The 20657-nt window shown below is 43.1% G+C and overlaps 1 protein-coding gene across 2 annotated transcripts in view; it reads left to right on the top strand.

The window, feature by feature from the left end:
* LOC311441640 (schwannomin-interacting protein 1) overlaps positions 1-20657 on the top strand; it is a 95423-nt gene that overhangs the window by 16050 nt on the left and 58716 nt on the right. The window contains exon 1 of one of the 2 annotated variants that reach the window (XM_084529998.1): positions 18512-18662. The exons of the other annotated variant lie outside the window; for it this stretch is intronic. The gene's annotated coding sequence lies outside the window, so the exon portion shown is untranslated. Of the gene's footprint in view, positions 1-18511; positions 18663-20657 lie in introns of those variants that run through there. 2 annotated transcript variants of the gene reach the window in all.

Here is a 20657-nt window from a genome sequence, read left to right as displayed (position 1 = left end):
GCCGTCCTTGTCTTTGGGAGTGTATTTCTGCCATGCCTCCCCATGCCATGGGCCTGGCTCTCACTTGGACAGAAAGGCATTATTTCATGTGTTAGGAGGCACACACAGCACAAGAGTTGAGTTTCTGTGTAGTCATCCCAAAGCAATCGGAGGCTGTTACTGCATCCCTCTCACTGAAAAAAAAGTATATATAAATAAATAAATAAAAATGCCAGCCCCACTGGCTTTCAATGCATTCATTTTCTAGTATCACTGAAGGGCATTGTTTGGGTCTTCTACAGCATCACTGTCTTTTGTCTTAAGCATTTGCTGTACAGTGAAACTCTTGGGTGATCAAATAGTTGATGTCAGCCACGTGAAATGTGCTGGGAATTGGTGGGATCTCTTTCTGGATGCTTGAGCTTCACTGCACGTAACGTGTTATTGCATCAGCACGAGCAGAGCGCTGTACTGAGAGAGGTAGGTTGGCAGGGAGTGCTCACTCAGGACATGCCAGAATTAATCACGTCTGGGCAGGCTTGTTTCGGCCTGGATGTCTTGGTTTATTCTCAACTATGGCTCTTCAAAGAGGGATTTCTATATATATTCTTACCATTATCATTTTGTGCAAGGCTAGACTCGATAGGTGGTGCAGTTAAAATTAATTTGTATCATAATCTCATGTTTTTCTTCTGTTTTCCCCCTTGATTGGGACTAAAAAGGAACTTGAATGTAAGTCTGACACCACATCTGTTGTTTTATTCTGTATAGGGTGTAGTTTAGCATGTGCCCTCGTCACTGAACAGCAAAGTCAGCAGGGATACACGATATTTCCAACTCTCTCAGTGCTTTTACTGCAGTGCTGTTGACTGGGTATTATGGATTGATTGCTCTCTGAAAGTGAACTCTTACTGTGCTGGCTCTGTGGCTCCTCCTGTGTGTTTTAAACATGCTGTCAGCTGTCCCCTCGGGCCCCAAACCACCACACTCATCTGAGTTCAGGCGTTTGTATTAACCAGGGCATCCCTAAGGAGCTGGGAGGGTGTCTCTGCGTGTTTATCTCCTTTGGTAAATAACAACTTGTGCCCGAGATAAGTCTAATTTCTGTGGAACTTCATTTAAAGCATGAAAATGCATGAGTTTTTGAGAATTAACCTTGATGTAACGAGTTGGAAAATGTAGCTGTATTTTAATAGAATTATTTATAGCAGAAAAGTAATTTGTGATTGCATGAGCAAGATGTTTTCCTATTCCATATAACCTGCATGAAGATGTGCAAAACACAAACAAACTTTATTTTTTGCATTTTCTTCCTCCTTTTCTTAGGAAGTTGGCACATAATCATATAACCATAGAAAGGATTAGGTAAATGTGTGTATTAGAAGAAAGAAAATAAGCTTTGCATTAAGATTCCTAGTTTCTGTGACAGAAACAAACACGACCTTTTTGTCAGAGTAAGCTCTGAACAGAATCAGTGTGAATGACGTTCCCAGGCAGCGCTGCAACGCCTCTGTTATTTACCTTGCTGCCTTGTGGCCTTTTCACCACTGTTACAATCATCGTACTCATATCACTGTTGGCTAAAAAGGTGTGATAGCAAGCTTCTGCCCGAGCTAAGCTTCACTCCTCCCCAAAATGGGACCAGGCCTGGTCACCTGCCTCAATACGAGTGGGGTACACGTGCTGGAGTGGCACAGGGGTCCCCTGGAAATACAGTATTTAGAGTCTACTGCTGTGACTTAGGGTAATAACAGATTAAATGTTAGCTTGCAAAGATGTGTCTGTGAAAATTTAGGGTTAATTCAATAGATTAACTACCAGGGGAAAAAATGACACTGTGCACTGACTTGCCCCACTAATTTGGCAAGCCTAAATTGCAAATAATCAGCGCTGGAGGTAGGACTGAGCATACAAATAGCAGTGAACAGTGGCACATCAGTACATTTTTCAGCCTCTCTTCATTGATTTCTTATAGGTTTAAAACCCCAAAATCTTATAGATATAGAATATCTAGCCAGACATTTCAGTGCAAGACAGAGAAGGGAGTGTTTTTTCTGAAAGAGTTCTGAAATAGTCAGAAAAGAGCGAAGTCATTTGTTTGCAGCAGTAGGGTTCCTCAGCTTATACAATTGCGAGGAAGTTATCTATTTGGAAATAATGTAAAGAGTTTACATTTCATAGTTTTTCTTTATTGCAGAAATATTTTATGCAAATATTCAGGGTAGAAAGATGTTGCCAGATGGAAATGGAATAGTTGTGGAACTCTTCCTGGCGCTTTTGACAGAATATATAATGCCGAATGGCTTTATGCTAATGCCTTGCTCTGGAATTCATATTTTATAGCTACTTTGAAATGCAAATTTAAAAAGTTTTGAAACTGAAAACCTTGCCCTCTAAGAAATACAGTAGTACGCAAAGCAGTACTGAACTGTGCTGGCTCCCAAGTATTGTCACGGCAGTGTGTAAGGGGATGATCTTCATGGTAAGAAATGGGAGCTGGAAATCCTAAATGCCACCTGCCCTGCAGGGACTTTCTGCTTTGCTGGGTGAGTGCCACAGGAAGCTATCAAGCTTTGGAAAAGCATCACTTCTTTCCAAGGGGGCTGCTGAATATTAAGGATCCAAGAGATATGTAAATACCACTAAATTAATGGGTCAGGTAATTAGCAATGCCCTGACCATAAAACTGCCAAGATGGGCACGTGGTGTATGCTCGCAGCGATCTGGCTTATACGGTCGGGGTCTCAGGTATCAAATAACCTTAGATATAGTATTGCAGTGGCAAATATCAAGATATTGAAGATCTGTTTTCCTACCTGTTATATCTTATGTGAATTACTGCTAAGGTGAAGTTTTGGGCAGAGTCATAGGAAGAAATAACAGCTGCAGGAAAGCTAAAAGGCAACAGCATTTTACCCACTCACAGCCCAGTCCCATTCCCACATCTCTCCATTCTCCTGCTCACGCATAAAACACTAATTCCTCGATGCATGTGGTCAGATCTGTTTAAGAATTATTTACGCCCTAACATAATAACTTCTCAAGCTAGCTTGAGTTTATGTGGTGACTGCAGCGAGTTTCCCTGTAACCTAATGGTACTTAATCCTGCCCAATTCTCAAGCCTGTATTTACCAGAGCAGCAAAGGGATTTGTAGCCTCTCCAGCATTTATTGCATCCTGGCCCCTTGCTGCAGCACTGGCACCAGTTCTGGCAAGGTAATAAGCTTCAATTCCCGGTGTTTAAAAAAAAAAATTATTATAATCCAAAAAGTGGAAATCTACACATGCCATCCCGCTGAGCAAAGTAGAGTCTGAAGTATGCTGAGGGTGATCCAAAACTTGAGAGTTTTTGGACTGGCTTTCAGCCACAGCAATAAATTGCAATTCATAATCTGCTAATATAGTGCCAAATCATGGCTGGGTTCTCAGTTTAATTTATAAAGCAACTATTTCACTGATGTGTAAGGGGTATTTTACATGCTGGAAGCATTAATGCTCATTGTGTGCATGATTTGCTGTTTCAGTATGGTGCAGTCAATTCATTCCCCTTCAATGAGCATGTAGAATTAAGAGCTGACAGAAATGAAAGTGTGTAAAAGTGGGAGGAGCCTTCTAATATTCACCCATATTGCTGCACAGATTTTCCAATTACTTCTTTAAAACTGTTTTGCTGGAGCTGAAGTTGTGAACTCCATGGGCCAGAAGTAGAAATTGTACAAATTACTTCAAAGCAGAAACACGATATATGAGGAAATATGTTCTGTATTTATATTTTATTGAAGTCTTAAAAGCTGAAGTCACATTTAAGTTGGTTCATTGCAATTTTTTTAAATGGAATATAACTAATGTATTATCTGCCAATCTGCAGATGAGGAGAGGAAAGGACTCACAGCATCCTTAGCTGCTGAACCAGTTATTCGTCACACCAAAAGTCTTAGGACAAAGTCAAAATTCCCATTAATTCTTAAACAGCTCAGAAAGCAATGGAAGAAAAGCCCCACCTGGTCATTTCACGGGGAAGTGGTGATTTTTCAAATTATTTTTCATAGCAGAACCATAATTTTACACATCTGACCAACCTCAGCTAATCAGGAACGAATCGTGATGCATTCGACACATTTGAGGTAAATTAGGGATCACCATCTGGCAGACAGATTCCCTTAAAATTGTTCTCCTTTTTTAATTAAAATATGCTTTAATTAAAAGCAGACATGTCAAGAAGTGCTGTGCGTCAATTACTTTAGTGACAACAGTTTCCATTTCTGGAGGGGCACATGCACTAGGAAAGGATTTTTTGGGGGTAATATTATATGAGATCAGGACAAGCATGGGAATAGCCTACTTCCCCTAATCTTATGGCACATTAGCATAATACGTAATATAATCAGTGACCGTTTACCAGAACCCAAACTAAACAGGACATTAGGGATATTACCAATCAGAAATTGTAACTCTGTGTTTTGCTATCTTGATCTCAAGTGCATGAGACTAAAAGTGAGGGGGATGGATTCCCAGAGCTCCAACTGGCTATAAAGGGAGTAGTGTGTGTGGAAATGTGCTTTGGACACAAACTATGACCAAAATTATTAAGATCGTGTGACATTCCTAGCAACCAAATGTGATTTTTTTACACATTCCATTAATCATCCGCATGCACAGTGGCTGCTGCTGCCCACGCAAATAAGAGCTGTACATGGAGATGAGGCAGGGATGTATGTACGTTCTGACATGCATCATTTTCAGAAAATTTTCTGTTAGGTCTGAAACTCTGCAGCAACATCCCCATTTCAGGCTGGCACGGGATGCTCCGTACCAACTGCAGGGAGGGTGCATAAATGTGTGAATGTGTTTCTACAAACATCAGGATTATGCTATTTTTTTTAAATAGTGTATAAATTACTCTTCAACAAACCACAGAAGAGTGACCTCATCTCATTGAAACATTAATGTTTGTGCTCTCCTGCTGTGTTTTATGGCTGACTGCAGTAGGCTCTAGGACACACTGGGGCTCGTGTAATGCCATCCTCCCAGCTTTGGTCACTGTGGTGATGCCCAAGCAGCTAAGCTCAATGCACTTTCAGATGTGCCATCGTCATCTTTATCTCAGCCCACCAGCTGTAAGTTTCCCACGTTTTCTGTGCTGTGGTCATCACAGTGTTAATTAACCCTTCATCTCTCAGAGCAGGGAGAAGATAACGCAAAGGGCAAGCTGAGGCTGTTGGGAAGGGAGGCTGCCCACTTGCTGACGGGTTTAAGGCAAGTGCTGTATGCCTTGAGCAATTAGCAGTTTATTTCAGCAGTTCCTTTTGAGAAAGAAAGCTTAAAATATCCTTAGTTGAATTAACAACCTTATTTATTGTTGGTGCCACCAGAGTCCCGAAATAAGATGACCTAGATATCATAGCCTGGACGCAAATTTTTGAGAGCTGGCAATAGGATTTATTCATTCACCAAATGCCGATTTATAGCCTTTGGAAAAAACATGACAGAAAATATTAAAATCCAATTTGTTCATCAAGTATCCTGGTGCAAACAACTGATCTACTGGTGAGAGAGGGGGGGGATTAGGGATGTTAAAAGCGGAGCTATTACAGTTTAATCTTCCTCACTAGCTGAAAAGGTTTGAACGTGGAGTTATATTTATTTAAATGTCCCTCAGAGCTCAGATACCTTCCCTGTTCCTCCTTGTGCAAATAGTATTCCATCTTCTCATTTTAGGAGAGCGAAGCTAATAAAAAGAAATAATTTTAGAAATATTCTCTGTTTTAAAATATTTTCTTACTTAATTACTTGGGGTCTTCAGAGTAACAAGGTATTTAAATACTCGTGAGAAATTTTACGTATTCAATTTACTTCATACCTGTTGTTCTGAAAGCATTTTACGTATAGATACAGAAAGGGTTTGTGGAGCTCTCTTTTCTTTAACACACTTGCATTTCTCTCCCTGATGCATTAATGTATGAGGGTGTCTGCCTTGTTTCTTGTTTGTCAGGCAGATCTGCAGTACTGTTGTAGTAGGTCCTCCGCCTGCATGGCAGTGGCATCTTTTCACTTGCGGATGATTCTTCTTGTACCTTTCATAATTCTCCAACATTTCTGCATGGATCAGAGGTAAGGAGGTGGCATTTCTAAACTCTGAGGAGTTTAAGAAAATCAATGATTTATCACCAGTGGTTCTTTGATGTTGGCATGCTCAGAGTTCTTTGCATTTTCTCTTAAAAGACAAAAAGGGCAAAGGTATTTTCACAAAAGTATCAGACCCTTTTTTCCTTTCTTTCATAAAGTTCTGAAATATAGGGCATGAATCAGTGGCATTGGAAACCAATGAAGATATCTGTCTTGTTGAGCAGGCTGACGAGATGACTCAGACAGCAAGAAAAAGTTATATCAGAACAGAGTGAACAAAAGGCATCCATCTTGTCATTATTACTCAAGAAAGTGATATTATGTGTCATCAGATTATGCTTTCTGAAGAGCTCTGAAATTCATTTAGCAGACGCAGGCCTTGGAAACTTGGAAACCACCTTTGGAGCCCATTTCTCATCCCTCTTCCCTCCCTCCATTAGGGCTCGCCTCGTCCTCTACCTCTGCACAAATTTCTTCCCTCCTTGCACCCCTCGTGCACAAGTGAATTGTCAGGGGGAAAAGAGCCACTGCATCCCTTGAGAGACGTACAGGAAAGAGTCTGAGTCTGCCCCACTAGTGGATTTTCGCTTAATACCTGAATGCAGCCTACAGTGTGATAGGTAAAACTGCATGGAAATTGTTAAAAAACATGAGGAGAAAAATACTGTTTTCAGAGCTGACAGCACAATGCTACTACTCAGTTACCAGAAAGTCAGTTTGATAGCCAAAATTGAAGTGTGCAGGAGAAGCAGAAATTGATGGTTGCATGGGCGTCAGGGAGGCTGGGGTTTTAACCTGCTGGAATACCTTCATTGCATGAAGATTTTTTTATCTTTTCTTTGGATCATGTCCAAAAATATTCCACTTTTTTCGTTGTGATTGGTGATTTTACAGTTGAAAAGTTTTGGTTTTAGTATATAAATACTAAAGATAGAGCACATTTAAAAAAAAAAAAAAATATGGCTCCGCTGTTCTTTCAGTAACCCAAAATGTCTTCTGCAAGCGCAAAGAAAAAAAAAAAAAAAAAAAACTGCAAATCAAGAAAACCTGTATGAAATTGAGATTAATAGGAACAAAACATGAGCAGAAGAGGTTTAAGAGACTCAGACAAGAAAATCCCCTCGTTACAGGCTGGAGAGATTAGCCAGGGGTGGTCAGCATGGAGCTTTCCCAGTGCCTGGCAGTGGGATGGTGTCGGACCAGGGCTTGGGATGAGTTCTGGGATGTGCTCCCCTCCAGCATCCTCCTGCCTCTGAGATCTTTCAGAGCAAGCTGACCTTGCCTGGTGGCTGGCAGGCAGCTAGACGTCCCACATTTAAGTAGCTAAATTAAATGATGTCAAAGCCCTTCTGTGTGCAGCTTGGTAACTGGGACAAAGAAACCAGAATTGGAAATTGTAGCTCCTGCAGCTTTTAAAATGTTTGCTATGCTCAGCAAACTGAAAAAGCTGAATTAAACTAATAAATAAATAAAAAACAGCTGGTTTCAGTGATCAGCAAACTGGACAAGGGTATGGCCATGGTGTGGAGGTGGGGAAGGTGCAGTGAACTTCTCTGATCCTAGACATGAAACCTAGAAAAATGTTTCCACAATGATACTAAAATCTTAATAACCTGTCAAACGTGCTGTTCAGAAGACATTTGGAATGAAAAATAGCTCAAAGATTTCCAGCTGAACAATGCACAGTTCATTATACATCCATCAAAAGCCAAACTGAAAGTTAATTTAGCTCAAGTCGCTCTGCTGATGAAAGCCAGAGCCTACCTTTTAATGTCAGAGGCGAAAACTGGTGGCTTCAGCTGCGACTTCCTCCTTGCTGCCCTGTGTACAAGGAGTGTAGCAGTGATTATGCTAAGTTCAGGGAGAGATAAGTCTGGCTGGGAGTGACGAAGTGCTGGAAGGTGCTGCTGTTTCTAGAAATAACTGCTACCTAAATGCACAGATGATGGAGGGGGAGAAACAAGAAAGGAGAGAAAAGCTCTGTGAACTGCTCTGTTAACTGCTTCATGGACCTGACAGGTTTAGCTTCAGAATCACACTCCTCAGGCACCCCTCAGGCAATCCTTTTGGACAACCTCATTAGCAAAAATTGATCCTCTAAAATATAGAACTGACACTAAACAGAAGAGAAATGCGGGAAGAAGTCAGCAGCCATCGGGAATGGCATTGATACAGCGGTTCTGCTGCATGTCCATGATGCTGGCTCAACCTTCCCAGCAGCACAAGCCCCATGAGCAGGGCAGCCAAAATTTGTGCTGTGTGTGACCAGGGGGGTTGGTCCCAGGTGTTTCAGGCTGGGCATCCTTCTTGTGGGTGCTTTTGGAGGTGCTTCCAACTATCAGGCGAACGGGGTTGCCTCTGAGGATGGAAAATCCATGCCCTTCCCTCTTGTTACATTTGCAAAGTCTCTCGAGCTTTGCATTTCTGCCTGGTGTCATGGTGTTTTACTTGCAAGTCGTTCCTTTGGTTTGGGAAAGCTGGTGTGGTCATGGAAATATTCTTGCTTTTCCTTAGAAGTGGCGTGTTTGTTTATAACTGGGACTTCTTAGCAGACCTGCTATTAAAGGAAACAGAAATTTTAGATCCAATTCAAAGATGGTTTTAGTGATAAAACTAAGAAGAGAAGCAGACACACTCCTTGGTTATCCCATTAAGGGCAGCAGCAGATCTCTGAATGCTTCAGTGCCATAAGCCCCAAAGATAACTTTTGCAAAGGGAATCTTTAGCAAGGCAGCACGGACAAACCAGTGACATACCTCTTTGTGTAATTAAAAGCTGCTATCTCTAAAGTCTTTGGCAGAGAATAAATTAGGTAGGGACCTAGGAGAGGAAAGAGCCATTACACTTTAAACAGGAGGCTACATTTCTGAAGTGCACAAGTAGTTAATTAGGATGTGGAAGCTAATCTAACAAAACAGGGGAAGATTAAATGAAGGTGCTTCAGCTGCGGATGAAGCCAGGAAATTTGAACTCCTGAAAAAGTACAAATAAAATATTAACGCTGAGGTTGCATTCGCCACCCGCAGCCTCACCGTGCCCAGGGGGAAAATATCCAGAGCAGGGCTTCCTCCTTCCTTCCTGCTTTTCCCTCGCCAGCTTCCAATTTTCTTTTCCCCAGATTGTTGCTCTTTGTTTGTACACATGGGACACGGAGATAGCTAAACTTACAATGAAATCTCCTATTAGAGTGCTTGTAGATATGGTGCAAATTAAGGGTTTGTGCTACGCGTTGCGTGTGAATGATCCTGCCTTCTGAATAGAGCCTGCCTTGGGCTCTTGCTTTATAATAAAGATATTGGAGTAAGAAGCTGATTTAGTTCCAGCGCACAGTATTAGGTACAGTACACGCTATATTTCAAGAGATAAACTACAGCTAGTGATGACTCATCCCCACTGCAGCAGTAATTATAGTTCAGCCAGAAAAGATGTAACAGAATTAATTCAGGAATGTTTAGCCTGAAGGCATCTGACAGCATTTAGAAAACGTGTGAAATGTATTTTCTTTGGGCAGCGTTTTTAGTATGAAGGCATTTTGCAGATTGGCTAATCTGTGTGGAATGACCTAAAAAAAAAAAAAAAGGTTTCCCACCTACCCAGCCCCAAACCAACTCTTTTTGCTGCTTTTAATGGCATTTGCCATCCTCTGACCACGAGCATGAGCAGCAGCCCGGGGCGGGTTGTCTGCAGCCCCTGATACAACTAAGTGTTTTATGGGCACAATTAAGTGTCTAATATCTACAGAAGCCTTACCTCTGTGCTATGTATTTTTGTGCTAGATACTTCCCTGTTTCCTACATAAATTAGTTGGTGACTGTCTTAGCTTTGCTTTTCAGTAAAAGGATCTTAATTACACAATAGACGGAGCACAAAGCCTTGTCTCGGTGGCTTCCCGACAATGGAAATCGGTGATAAAATGCATTAAAGCCTTCACTGGTATTGTTTACACATTTACAGCAGTGGTTGTGGTCTCCAGCGATAGAAAAGGCAATAAATAAAAGCTGTTAGGATTGTTCTTTTCATTATCATATGATTTTATAGCCATTGGTGCCTTAACCATCCATGCATAAAATTGACTGATATCACTCGTAATTACTGGAAATAACTACTCTTAATTCTCCCGACCGGTAGTTAAAGCTTTATCTGACTCAGGGAGCCCACCAAGATGGGAAAAAAGAAGCCAGAAGGAGCCTGCAAGTGTGCAGGTGACGGCAGCAGGCAGGCGGGTGGGTGTGAGCCCAGGCACACTGCAGAGGGAAGCGGGGGCACGGGCAGAGCCCCCTGCATCACACACAGTCTGACGCTCAGGGCTTGGGGCTTGCTAGGTCTGCCTGGAAAAGCAGTGGAGGATTTGGTTTTTAATGAAAAAAAAATAGTTTTCTAGGAAGAAAGCTACTTTCTATGCATAGTTTCCATTTTCTGTTGAAAAAAATCAGGAATTGCTTTTTTTTTTCCTAGGCTTTTTAAAGAAAATTTAGGAGTACAAATAAACCCCATCATCATCAGCTTTTCACCAGCCTTCCCAAAGAAGTCTCCTTGCCTTGTACTTGGAGTAATTGCATTTGCAGTTCTTTCTGAAGTAAAACGTTGAGATGTTTTCACCCTGACACCATCCCAGTTCAAGTCAGGACCATACGCTGAAATGAGGGTGAAGCTTCCATCAATTCCCTGGCAGACCATAACTCTTTGTCATTGCAGATTCATCCTTGGATCTGTTTTATGGCTGATGAAGAAGGTCTGATCATTCTAATTCATTGATTTGTTTCTACCTTATCTGTGACTTTGATATAATCATCGTAGCTTTCCATCCTGATAAAACTGCAATGAATTAGCCAGATAATAAAATTGCTTAAATGCAGATTTATTTATTTAATCTATTTAACCATGCTCCCTGCTGCCTTATTCCTCCCTGCAGAAGTATATTCCCGAGGAACATTGCATATGTATAAGATACACCAGAAAGGAGACTTAAATCTGCAAAGCTATGTAAAGTGTATTTTAGTTTTACCTTTCACACAGTCAATCACGCCTGAAAGTGCAGAAATTGTTATAGACCAGCCAGAGATAGACAGCGTCTTTTTTTTTTTTCTTTGCTGCTTTAAAGTCCTCTCAGTTATACAGTATTTTATGAAAAAGTGATGTCTCGCTAGTCAACATAAGGAATGTGGAGACATACTTTAAAGAGTTTACTTTAACAGTTATGCATTTAAATTGTTCCATTAGAGTGGACGTGCTTTCCCCTCCGCCGATAAAAATCAGTCTTAAGAGAGCAATGTAGGCTCTTCAAGGAATTATTTTTGCTATTTCAAAGCGTAATCTGATACCCATTTTATGAAAACAATGATTTTATACAAATGAAGCAGTCTTCAGTTTAACCTTTCTGGCCACATATTTGTTTTCTGTGATTGCCATGTGATGTTATCATCTATTATTACAGATTTACTGAATAAATGAGTTAGCAGCAACTTGATCAGGCCCTGAAGGCACCGTATGGATCCAGACTTCTCGATTACCCGCCCCTCGTTGCTCTCTACCAGCCAGCAGCAGTCACCAGGGTGCAAATAGTTATTCTGAGCATTGAAAAATAGAGGTGGGATATACAACATTCTCCTGCAATGGCTTTTGTCCATATAAGAAAATAACAGGAGCTGAAATAGGAGAAGGCAGCTATTTAATACCTGTAGTATTCAGTTCTGCTTCCATTTCTAACGAATTTAAGAGAAATTTAAAGTTGGGATATTAAAAGCCTCTCACAATAATTCATATGATCATAAAGATACCGATACCTCAGAAATACCTCTACAGAAGTCTGAAGCAAGACTCATTACAGGGAAAGGTGATATTTGCAGGACTCTGAAGTAAATCTCTGATGCCAGATACAGACTCTATTCACTGTGTCCTCCATAGGACCCAAAATCTTCTGGGCTGCTTGGTGGGTAGCAGCTGGAAGACAGCTCTAGAACTCTTATTTCTGTAAAAAAGAACAGGGGAGAAAAACAGTTGATATTTCTAATTACCACTTATAAATATATTAAAATAGATTAAAACAGTTACAGACAGGATCCAGTATTTAAAAGGAAATAAATCAAACCTGCATACTTTGTATTTGCTCAGTGACAGCTAGAGCCTGCCATGGCATTTCAAGTCAGCTAGCTCAGTCATGCACAGTCCTGAATCCAGACTTTGATGGTCCCACTTCTTTGCCTTGATGTTATTCGCAGCAATCAGTGTGAAAGCGATGTGCAAAGCCAGCTAGACCTTCAAAAAATTGTTAGTGTAAAACTCCATAGAGAAACCTGTAAATTAAGGAGGAGATCAAAGTAAGATATGGCAAAATAAGGAGAAGCACATATTTTTGATCGTGTTTTTCACCGGGTTTTAATTTAAGTCAGTGGTCGGGACCTCATGTGCCCAGCCAGCATCAGGGGCAGTAGCATTGGGGCATTCCAGGCACACACAGGACACACAGCCTGCATGCATGGAGACGTGTGCTCACATCCCTGCAATCTTCCCAACAATTCCCCTTATCCCCCAGTTCTCAGAGGAATTTGTAAGCCATTTAAAACCGTCAGTGCGTGCGAAGAAGTTCATGCAGCATCAGCCAGCACATGTTTTAAGAAATAGGTGTCTGAGCTTGTTCGTGCCCTGGAGAAGCATATTTCTGCAGAGCCAAGGGAAACAGTACCTGATTCTTCAGACTTTGGGGCTCCAGCAACCTGAAGAATGCTAATTATGTCTCTGACTGCTGCTGATCCAGAAAGTGATCTAACTGAAGGTCCCTTTTTGCTCCCTGTGTGCCTGGCAGTGCCAGCTTTCAGACAGCATCCTGGTAGGCACCTCTTGTCTTAAATCAAATGAAGGCAAACCTGTAAGCTGCCACTTTACAAAGCTTCCCAGGAGGTTTGCTCCAGATTCGGCAGCCTTTTTTTGGAAAGCTGCTGTTTGTGGAGGTGGAAAGCAAAGCAACCTTTCCCAGGGAAGCCGCTGCAGTGCTCAGGCCCCAGATACCCTCTGCTGCCTCTTGGGGCTGGCTGGCCCTGGCTGGTGTGATGGGTGGCCTGCTGTCTTCTGGCTGTCCCCATCGGTGTTCAACATGGCATGTGGCTTTCCTGCATTCATCTACGTAGCCTGTTGGCATTGTTACTCTTTGATTTATCTTCATTTTCTCTTTCTACCTAAGAAGCTATTTGGAAAATAGATTTATTTTTAAGTATCTATGTCTTTTGATTTGTAGTTCTAATTACAAATAACAGCTTGATGTGTCACATTAAAATGATCATCCTGACAAGTAAATCACAAGGTTCAAATACCAAAGATCTTTCTCTCCAAGAACAGCATTTTCTGGGAAAGAAAGTGTAGAATTACATTGAATGATCATTTTCATTGCTGTGAGAAGTACGGCAGCATCCTCTGTGCTCTCCCAGTAATGTAGTCACGCGGCAAATAGCACTGACTTCACTGCTGGCACTCTCTCCATGATTTAACATCGTTCAACATCAGCCCAAGCATTGAATGTTTTGGATTTCTATTTTATTTTATTTTATCTTATTTTAGAAGAAGAACTCTCTCTCTTTTGAGATGAGGTACCAGGAAATGTGCTGACCTTCAATTAAGAAGGTTTAAGACAGGACAGCGTTGATAACTTTTGTTGGCCAGCTAAGCTGAAAAATAAAACACAGTCTTGTCTGACAGGGATGACATAGTTAAGAAGCTGCAAGTCAGAGCACGTGGCCATGCTTTAACATGACTTGAAAACAAAAAATTCATAATCAAAAACCAACTAGTTTTGAAAAATTTGCTCTTGTTCTGTGCCAGCATGGACCTTTCAGGGTTTTCCATGCATGGGAAGAAAAGAGGGGGAGAGTCTGAGACCCTCAGGGGCTGAGAGTAGGAGCCAGTCAGGACTGGGGACACACGTGTGGGGTCTACGACTCAAAGACATCGTTGTGCTACTCACCGTGGTGGCTGCTGTGACTCTGTGGTATTTCCTCTTTACACAGCCTCTGCAAGAGCAACCTCCTACATTTTGGCCTTGGAGTTTATTTTAGCTGAACAGGTCTCCTTCCCCACTCGAACAGTAAGCTCCCTGAGTTTATCTTTTAATTATACTCGCCGAATGGTGGTGGTTTTCTTCGCAGAAATATGAACCCCAATGCAGACAATGTGTTACCCAGCAGAAAGGCCTGCCTCAGAAGCAAGGCACACTTTGCTGGCTTTTAAAGCACTTAATTTGAATCTTTTGAGATACCGGCCAGAGGAGAAATAATTTCCTATAATCTGACTCAATTTCCATAAGAGCCAGGTTTACTGAAGCATCCCATGCTGGGGGGAGGCACGCAGCCAGCCCAGCCAAGCAGAGGAAAGGAAAATTCCTCCTCCTGCATGATAAGGGCCTCCTAAGGGTGCTCCCCAAGGGACAGCATCTGCCAGCGGGGGAAAATGAAGAAACTGAATGCCACACGCTTTTAAATAAACGGGGTAGTATTTCTGAGGGGGTTAGCTGGTGTTAGCACTGCGATACTGGCACTGCGTTAAGTAGTGGATGTCTCAGGACGTGTCCCAAAAGACCTTCCCTCTCTGCAGTGGGGACCTAGGCATTCCCAGCAGCTCGGTGCTATCCAGTTTTATCACCTCAGCCTTTGGAGCAATGAATGCTTGCCTAATTCAGCAAATAACTCTGGGCAGAGCCACTAAACAGGAGGCTATAATTTAGGCAGTGCTGTTTATACAGCATTTTGCCAAGGATCGACCCAAACCTGGTTATACAGCAGCCATTACCAATTGCAGCTTGCAGATGAATGAGAAGGCAAAATTTAAAGGCTTCAGTGGGGCTGTTGTGCATGGTGCCTTCTCACTGCCAAATACCAGGTCTCAGCAATCTCCCCCCAGCAGCAGCAGCAAGCCAACAACTCAGAGGCAAGCCCCCAGCCCGCCCTGTGCTCAGCCAAGGAGTGTCGTAGTGAGTGTTTTGATTGTGAAAAAGAAAAGGGAAAAAAAAAAAAGGGAGAGAGAAAAAAGGCATGTATGAAGAGTTATGACTTTTTGGTTGCCATCTACCTTTGATTTCCAGACTAATTTGTTTCTGGGGGTTACGAGTTTCACTTAGATGGAGGATATGCTCTAAATCAATCTGATGGTTTTGCCAAGATCTTTATTTAAAACCTTACCCCTTAAATTACACAGCAGTTACCTGACAGAAAGATGATTGAATTAATGAGGGATTATTACAATATTCTTGATTTGAAAAATTAGAAAACAACACCTCCCTCTGTCCTCGGGAGAGCTGGCTGTTTCATTAACAATTAATAGAAAAAATTGACACTGTGAGAGCTGCAGATCATGCTTACTGTGAGCAATATAAAATAGAGAGTGTTAGTCTCAAATATATTTAAAGTAGTTTCCCCTGAACCTGCCAGCTCTCATTTGAAAAGGTTCTGTGTCTGCCTGCTATTTTGTCAGGCAGTGTATGGAGAAATGGAAACCAGCAAAGTAAATTGCTCTTTTTTTCCCCCCTGGTGATAAAAAAGTCATTACCGTGAAGATCATTTATCTCTCTGAACAGATATTGTATTGTTTGTAGAGTTTCTTTCTACATAACTTTCCCGGGTAGGGCTGTGGCACTTAGGGTAATCCCAGATACTCCACTCTTAGCTGTTATTTATCGTTTCAATGATAGCCATCATTTTACTGAAGCCAACTTGAAACTGGCTTCCTCCATGGGAAGCTCGAGCAATGTGAGCATCAGGCTCCCAGCCCACTTCAACCCAGGAGAGCTGGGCTGTGCGTTCACTGCTCCATCACCCCTGCGTATCCACCACCCACTCAGCTGGCCCTGTGTCTCCAGGGTCAAATCCATGGGGGGAAGTAGGACCAGGGGGTCTCACCGGCACCAGATGATGTCTGTGGAAGATGCTCTTGCCTCTACCACCCATTAGAGCTACAAATTCTGTAGAGTCTGGCTTAGGGAAGAAAGCAATATACTCCAGATTTTAATATTTTTCACTATATTTAGTGTGTGTATGTATATATATATATGTGAGCCTTTTTTATTAAAAAGAAAGAAATAGATATTACGTGTTGTTTGGTGCCTTGCATTTTGTGTTTGCCCCTGAGGATGTGATAACTCCATGACAGTGAATCCTGACTCAGGAATGGAGGCTTGTTGGAGGACTGCTATTTTCGGTCAGGCACTAAGGCTTGTTATTGATAGCATAAGAAAAAAAAAGAAAAAAGAAAAAAAAAGAAAAAAAAAATAGAGAAAAAGGAGACAAAAGGGAGAAAAGTCCTGTGGCTATGAAAAAGATGAGAAGTCACTGATCAGCTGCGTCACTATTTTGGAGGTGTTATCTGATGTCTCTGGGCTCCATGCTGTGATCAGACGTCTGTGAGCAGACAGGGACAACTCGCCTCATATCTCCTGGACATCATGTCCATGCCTGAGCACAGGCAGGTGATAGGTGCTATCATGAATCGCTTTGTGCTTTCTTTTTTTAATATTTTATCTATTCTGCTATGCAGATAAATTCTAGTATCTGTCAGAGGAGTATTTATTGGCACAGATGTGCTGCCCACAGGCAGCTGCACTATGCACCCAGGCAAGGGCCGTGGCTGCAGTTCTTCACAAAGAAAAATCCCTTGATCTGAAGCCCTTGATCTGTGTGAAAGCTGGACTGGTAGAAGGTTTTGATGCAGGATAGCTATCCTGGGAAATTTGTAAAGGTGCTGGCCCGTATTTGCATTATTCCTTTTTAATAACAAGCACGGTAGAATATATTTTGACTCAACCTTGCCATCATAACCACCACAAATTGTAACGATGGTGTATGTGCCTTGTCCTTGCTGCAAGCACATTTGCACTGCCTGTTCCAGCAGCAGAAGGAAGCAGTTCCATCAGGTCTCCAGATCCACCTGCTTTTTAACAGGGAAGGCACAAAAATGCCTGGAATTGATTTTTCTCTTCATTACTGCAAAGAGAAAGGGCTCAGCAGAGTTTCTGTGGAGAAGGGAAGGAAATTTCTTTCAGAAGTATCTCCAAATCTGTGAATAAAATGTTCTGTCATATCAGCAAATAGTGCTACCTGTTTATGGGAAAGACTTCTGCTTCGGCTCTGAAGGATTTAAAAATATTTTCAAGCCACAGCTTTTACACTCGCTGCAAATTATTAAATTTCCATGGCCTGTGACAGTGCATTTGATCAATGTGTTTGATGTCTGACCATAAAAGTGGCAGTCAAGGATTTTTCCAAGGGAATTTCTCATGTTGGTGCACAGTTGCAGCAGTACCTTGGCACAGTGTATCAGCACCCACCTGGTCCACCTGAGATGTTTCCTTCAATCTGAACAAGAATAGGAATCACTCAGTCGGCACGTCCTGCACATGTACACGCTGTTAATGAGCAAAGGACCCTGCCTGGAATAAAAAAGGCTCACGATTAAAATAAAAGATTTGTCAGACCCTTGGGGACACCGTGCCAGAGGAACAGGTCCTGGGGGTCACCAGTCTCTGAGGGGTGGGAGGACACTGGTAGGAGGTGGGAGCTGCTCTGCTCTGGCTAGGAGGGCTTTGGGAGCAGTGGGGGGCAAGGGGAGAAATGGGGGATGAGGGGAGAAGTGAGAGGCAAGGGGAAAAACTGGGGGTGAGGGGAGAATTTGGGGGCGAGGGGCTTGTGGTTCAGCCTGGGAGCACTGCTCCTCTGCAGCAGCTGTCCCTCTGCCTGAGCTCACTTTGCATTCAAGCCAGCAGATCAATTAAAAAGTCACAGGCTGCTTTTCTGCTATTCACATTCATTAAAATTAGGCTACTCTGTTCCTATCGTATTAATCTTTAAGGAAGTAAATCGATGCTGTATTTTCACTTGGGTGTGATGTCTGGTAGGCTGAGCATTCGTGCTGCGTGCCCTGCACCGGCTGTGCTCACCTCTCCGGGAGGTACCTTATATCTGAGGGCCGGGGGCTGTAAGTGCCTCCCCATGCTATTTATTTCTTTTTAATACACGTATAAACACACAAACACAGTTGTTAACATGTGAAATGCAGAGCAGATGAAATCACGCTTCAATTTCATCTGCCTCAAAAAAACCAAACTCAAACCCGCCGCCCTCGCGTGCTCTGTTGCTGCGTTTTCCCTCGGAAGCTGCCGCCAGCCCAACGCGCATTTTTCAGAGCTTCCCTTCCCACCGGCCTCCCTCTGGGAGCAGAAGCACCACGTCCCAGCATCGCTGCCTTTCTGCTGAACATGTCAGCAGGCAGACGGAGCCCCCGTGTGCATCCCCGGTGGGCTCACAGGGACGGCAGCAGTGGGAGCCCCCAGTGCTTCCAGTGCTCCCCATGAGGCAGCCGCTGGCTTCCCAGGCTGCTGCACCGCTGAGCTGTGGACCCAGAGACCCTGCCTCAGAGCTGCCAGCTGCCGGGATTTGTACTTTACTGGCTGCAATGCCTTCGGAAATTTTCCTTTGGAGTATATATTTACCCGGAATTCTCTTCTGTCTCTGAAAAAAGATTAACTCGTTAAGGGTTTGCAGCGAATGCCACTAGATGCCCAGCTCTGAGAAGCAGATGAGGTGGGTGACAATGCTGGCTGGACTTTTGGGGTGGAGGGTGGGGGGAGCTCTGCTGTGCCTGGTTACAATATCGTGGTTGCTGGTTTCTCCTAAAATGCTGCAGAAAGGCTGTTTGCCTTCATGTCCTTGTACCAGCGAGAGCATCCCTGCCCTGGTGCACTGTGCAGGGCCTGGAGGGAGGGCAGGCCCAGCCCCCGGGGCTGCGGTCCCTTCTGCCACACCTGCAGCTTGTAATCACACACCTAATTGCCTTTAATTAATCCCACCGCCTTCAGTAATAGCATGGAAATAGTAAATAGGGAAGCAGAGTGCGGGTTGAACCCAAAGCTGTGACGGGGTGCAATGGGTCTGTGCCACATGGGCTGGTGCAGGAGCCCGCTGGCTTTAGGGGGCCAGCTGAGGGGTGAAGGAGGTGGTCATCAGCTGGGGCAAAAGCGATGGGATGATGGGGATGGGACCGGCTTCTCTCTGGGGTGTGCTGGAGGATGGATTGCCCTGAGGGAGCTGGATGGCAGGGGAAGGCTGCAGGGTTCACCTGTCAGCATACCTGCAGGCATCTGGAGATGCGAGGCAGGGCTTGGTGTTTGTATTTAAATCACCCTCCCTGCTGGGCTTGTGTTCCAAGCCTCAGTTCCCGTTTCTCCTCTTGCTTTAAAGAAGCATCTCCTATGAGGCTTTCAGATCCTGAGTGTGGCAGTGCAGGTCCTCACCTCATGCTACCTAGGGGTTAAGGGAGGAGCAGTAAGGCACCAGAGCTGGGCCTGAAAGGCAGAGGCCTGAGGGATGAGGCTGTACTGGGGAAACTGGTTTCATGACACAGGGTTGTATTTGCACATCCAAAAGGCACACAGCAGCTGTTCTACCAAAATCTGTTTGTTTATGCTCTGAAAATGCCTTTTTCACAATGACAGCTGGAGACTAAAGCAGCATGGGCTTCAGTATTTCAGGGGTTTGGGGCACTGTGAGCCTGCACGTTGCTTTACCGAGTCACTTGCCTTTCTCACAGTTGTAACGAAGACAATTAAGTCTGTTTTCCCTTTTTGTTGTTGCTCACAGTATGACGGGAGCATTTTAACCATCCCTGCAAACTAGCTCTTCAATCACATTTATTGTTCCCCGATGTTCCCGACAGCATCCCAAGGCTCGCAGCTGCCCCGCACGTTCAGTCCCTGGCGTGCAGCAGGGCTGGGCAATGCCTGCATTAGAGTTTGGTGGTTTAATTACTGCTGTTACAGGTTATGGCCCAGGAACTGCTCATCAAAAAATGGTAATGAAATGCGTGTTTGTTTTTCCTGCTTTTACTATTTTTCACTCCGTATTATGCAACTCTTCATTATTTCCAGGTTTTTTTGGAATGACACAAGGTTTGACGACAAACAATTGTTGCAAACTTAAGAGGTGCAGGAGCTAGGATGAGGAAATCCAACCTGGATTATCCCTTGGGCTCTTAAGAAGGGATGTTTTCAGAACAGAAGGGTGCGACTCAGCACTAGTTGAATATACAAGTTTTATTGTTATTACTTTATTTTAGAAGCAAGCCAGGAATGAACTTTATAAGTGCACAAATTCTTGGAGCTTTTGCTGTGTACACAGTGAAAATATACTCTAACAGGTACTGTAAATCTCCAGAGCAGATCAATATTATTTTGAAATCCAGTGTCTTTGATGCATTGCCATGTGATCGCGTGAATGTTCCCCACAATACTGATGCGCAGGCATATCTAGGTCGGGCGTTGCTCCTATTGGAGTTGATGAAAAATGAACCATTGACTTTGGAGGTGTAGAGATAGTCTCACACAGACCACAGCAGATGTTATTTAAGATGCTTTGCAATGACAAGCATATGTAGAGTTGACGGTGCAATGCTGCAGAAAATGTCTGCTCTGTAGTAAAAAGCCCCAGTAATATATCTAGTGAGGGAAATAATGTAAGAACTTTTCTGGGAAATTACTATAAGAATTTATAGGCCCAAATATAGTTTGTACATCAGTGTTT

Source organism: Aythya ferina (assembly GCF_964211825.1).
Source record: "Aythya ferina genome assembly, chromosome: 9".
Lineage (NCBI taxonomy): Eukaryota > Metazoa > Chordata > Aves > Anseriformes > Anatidae > Aythya > Aythya ferina.
The sequence above is the reverse complement of the archived record's forward strand: the minus strand, read 5'-3'. Positions and strand labels throughout refer to the sequence as shown.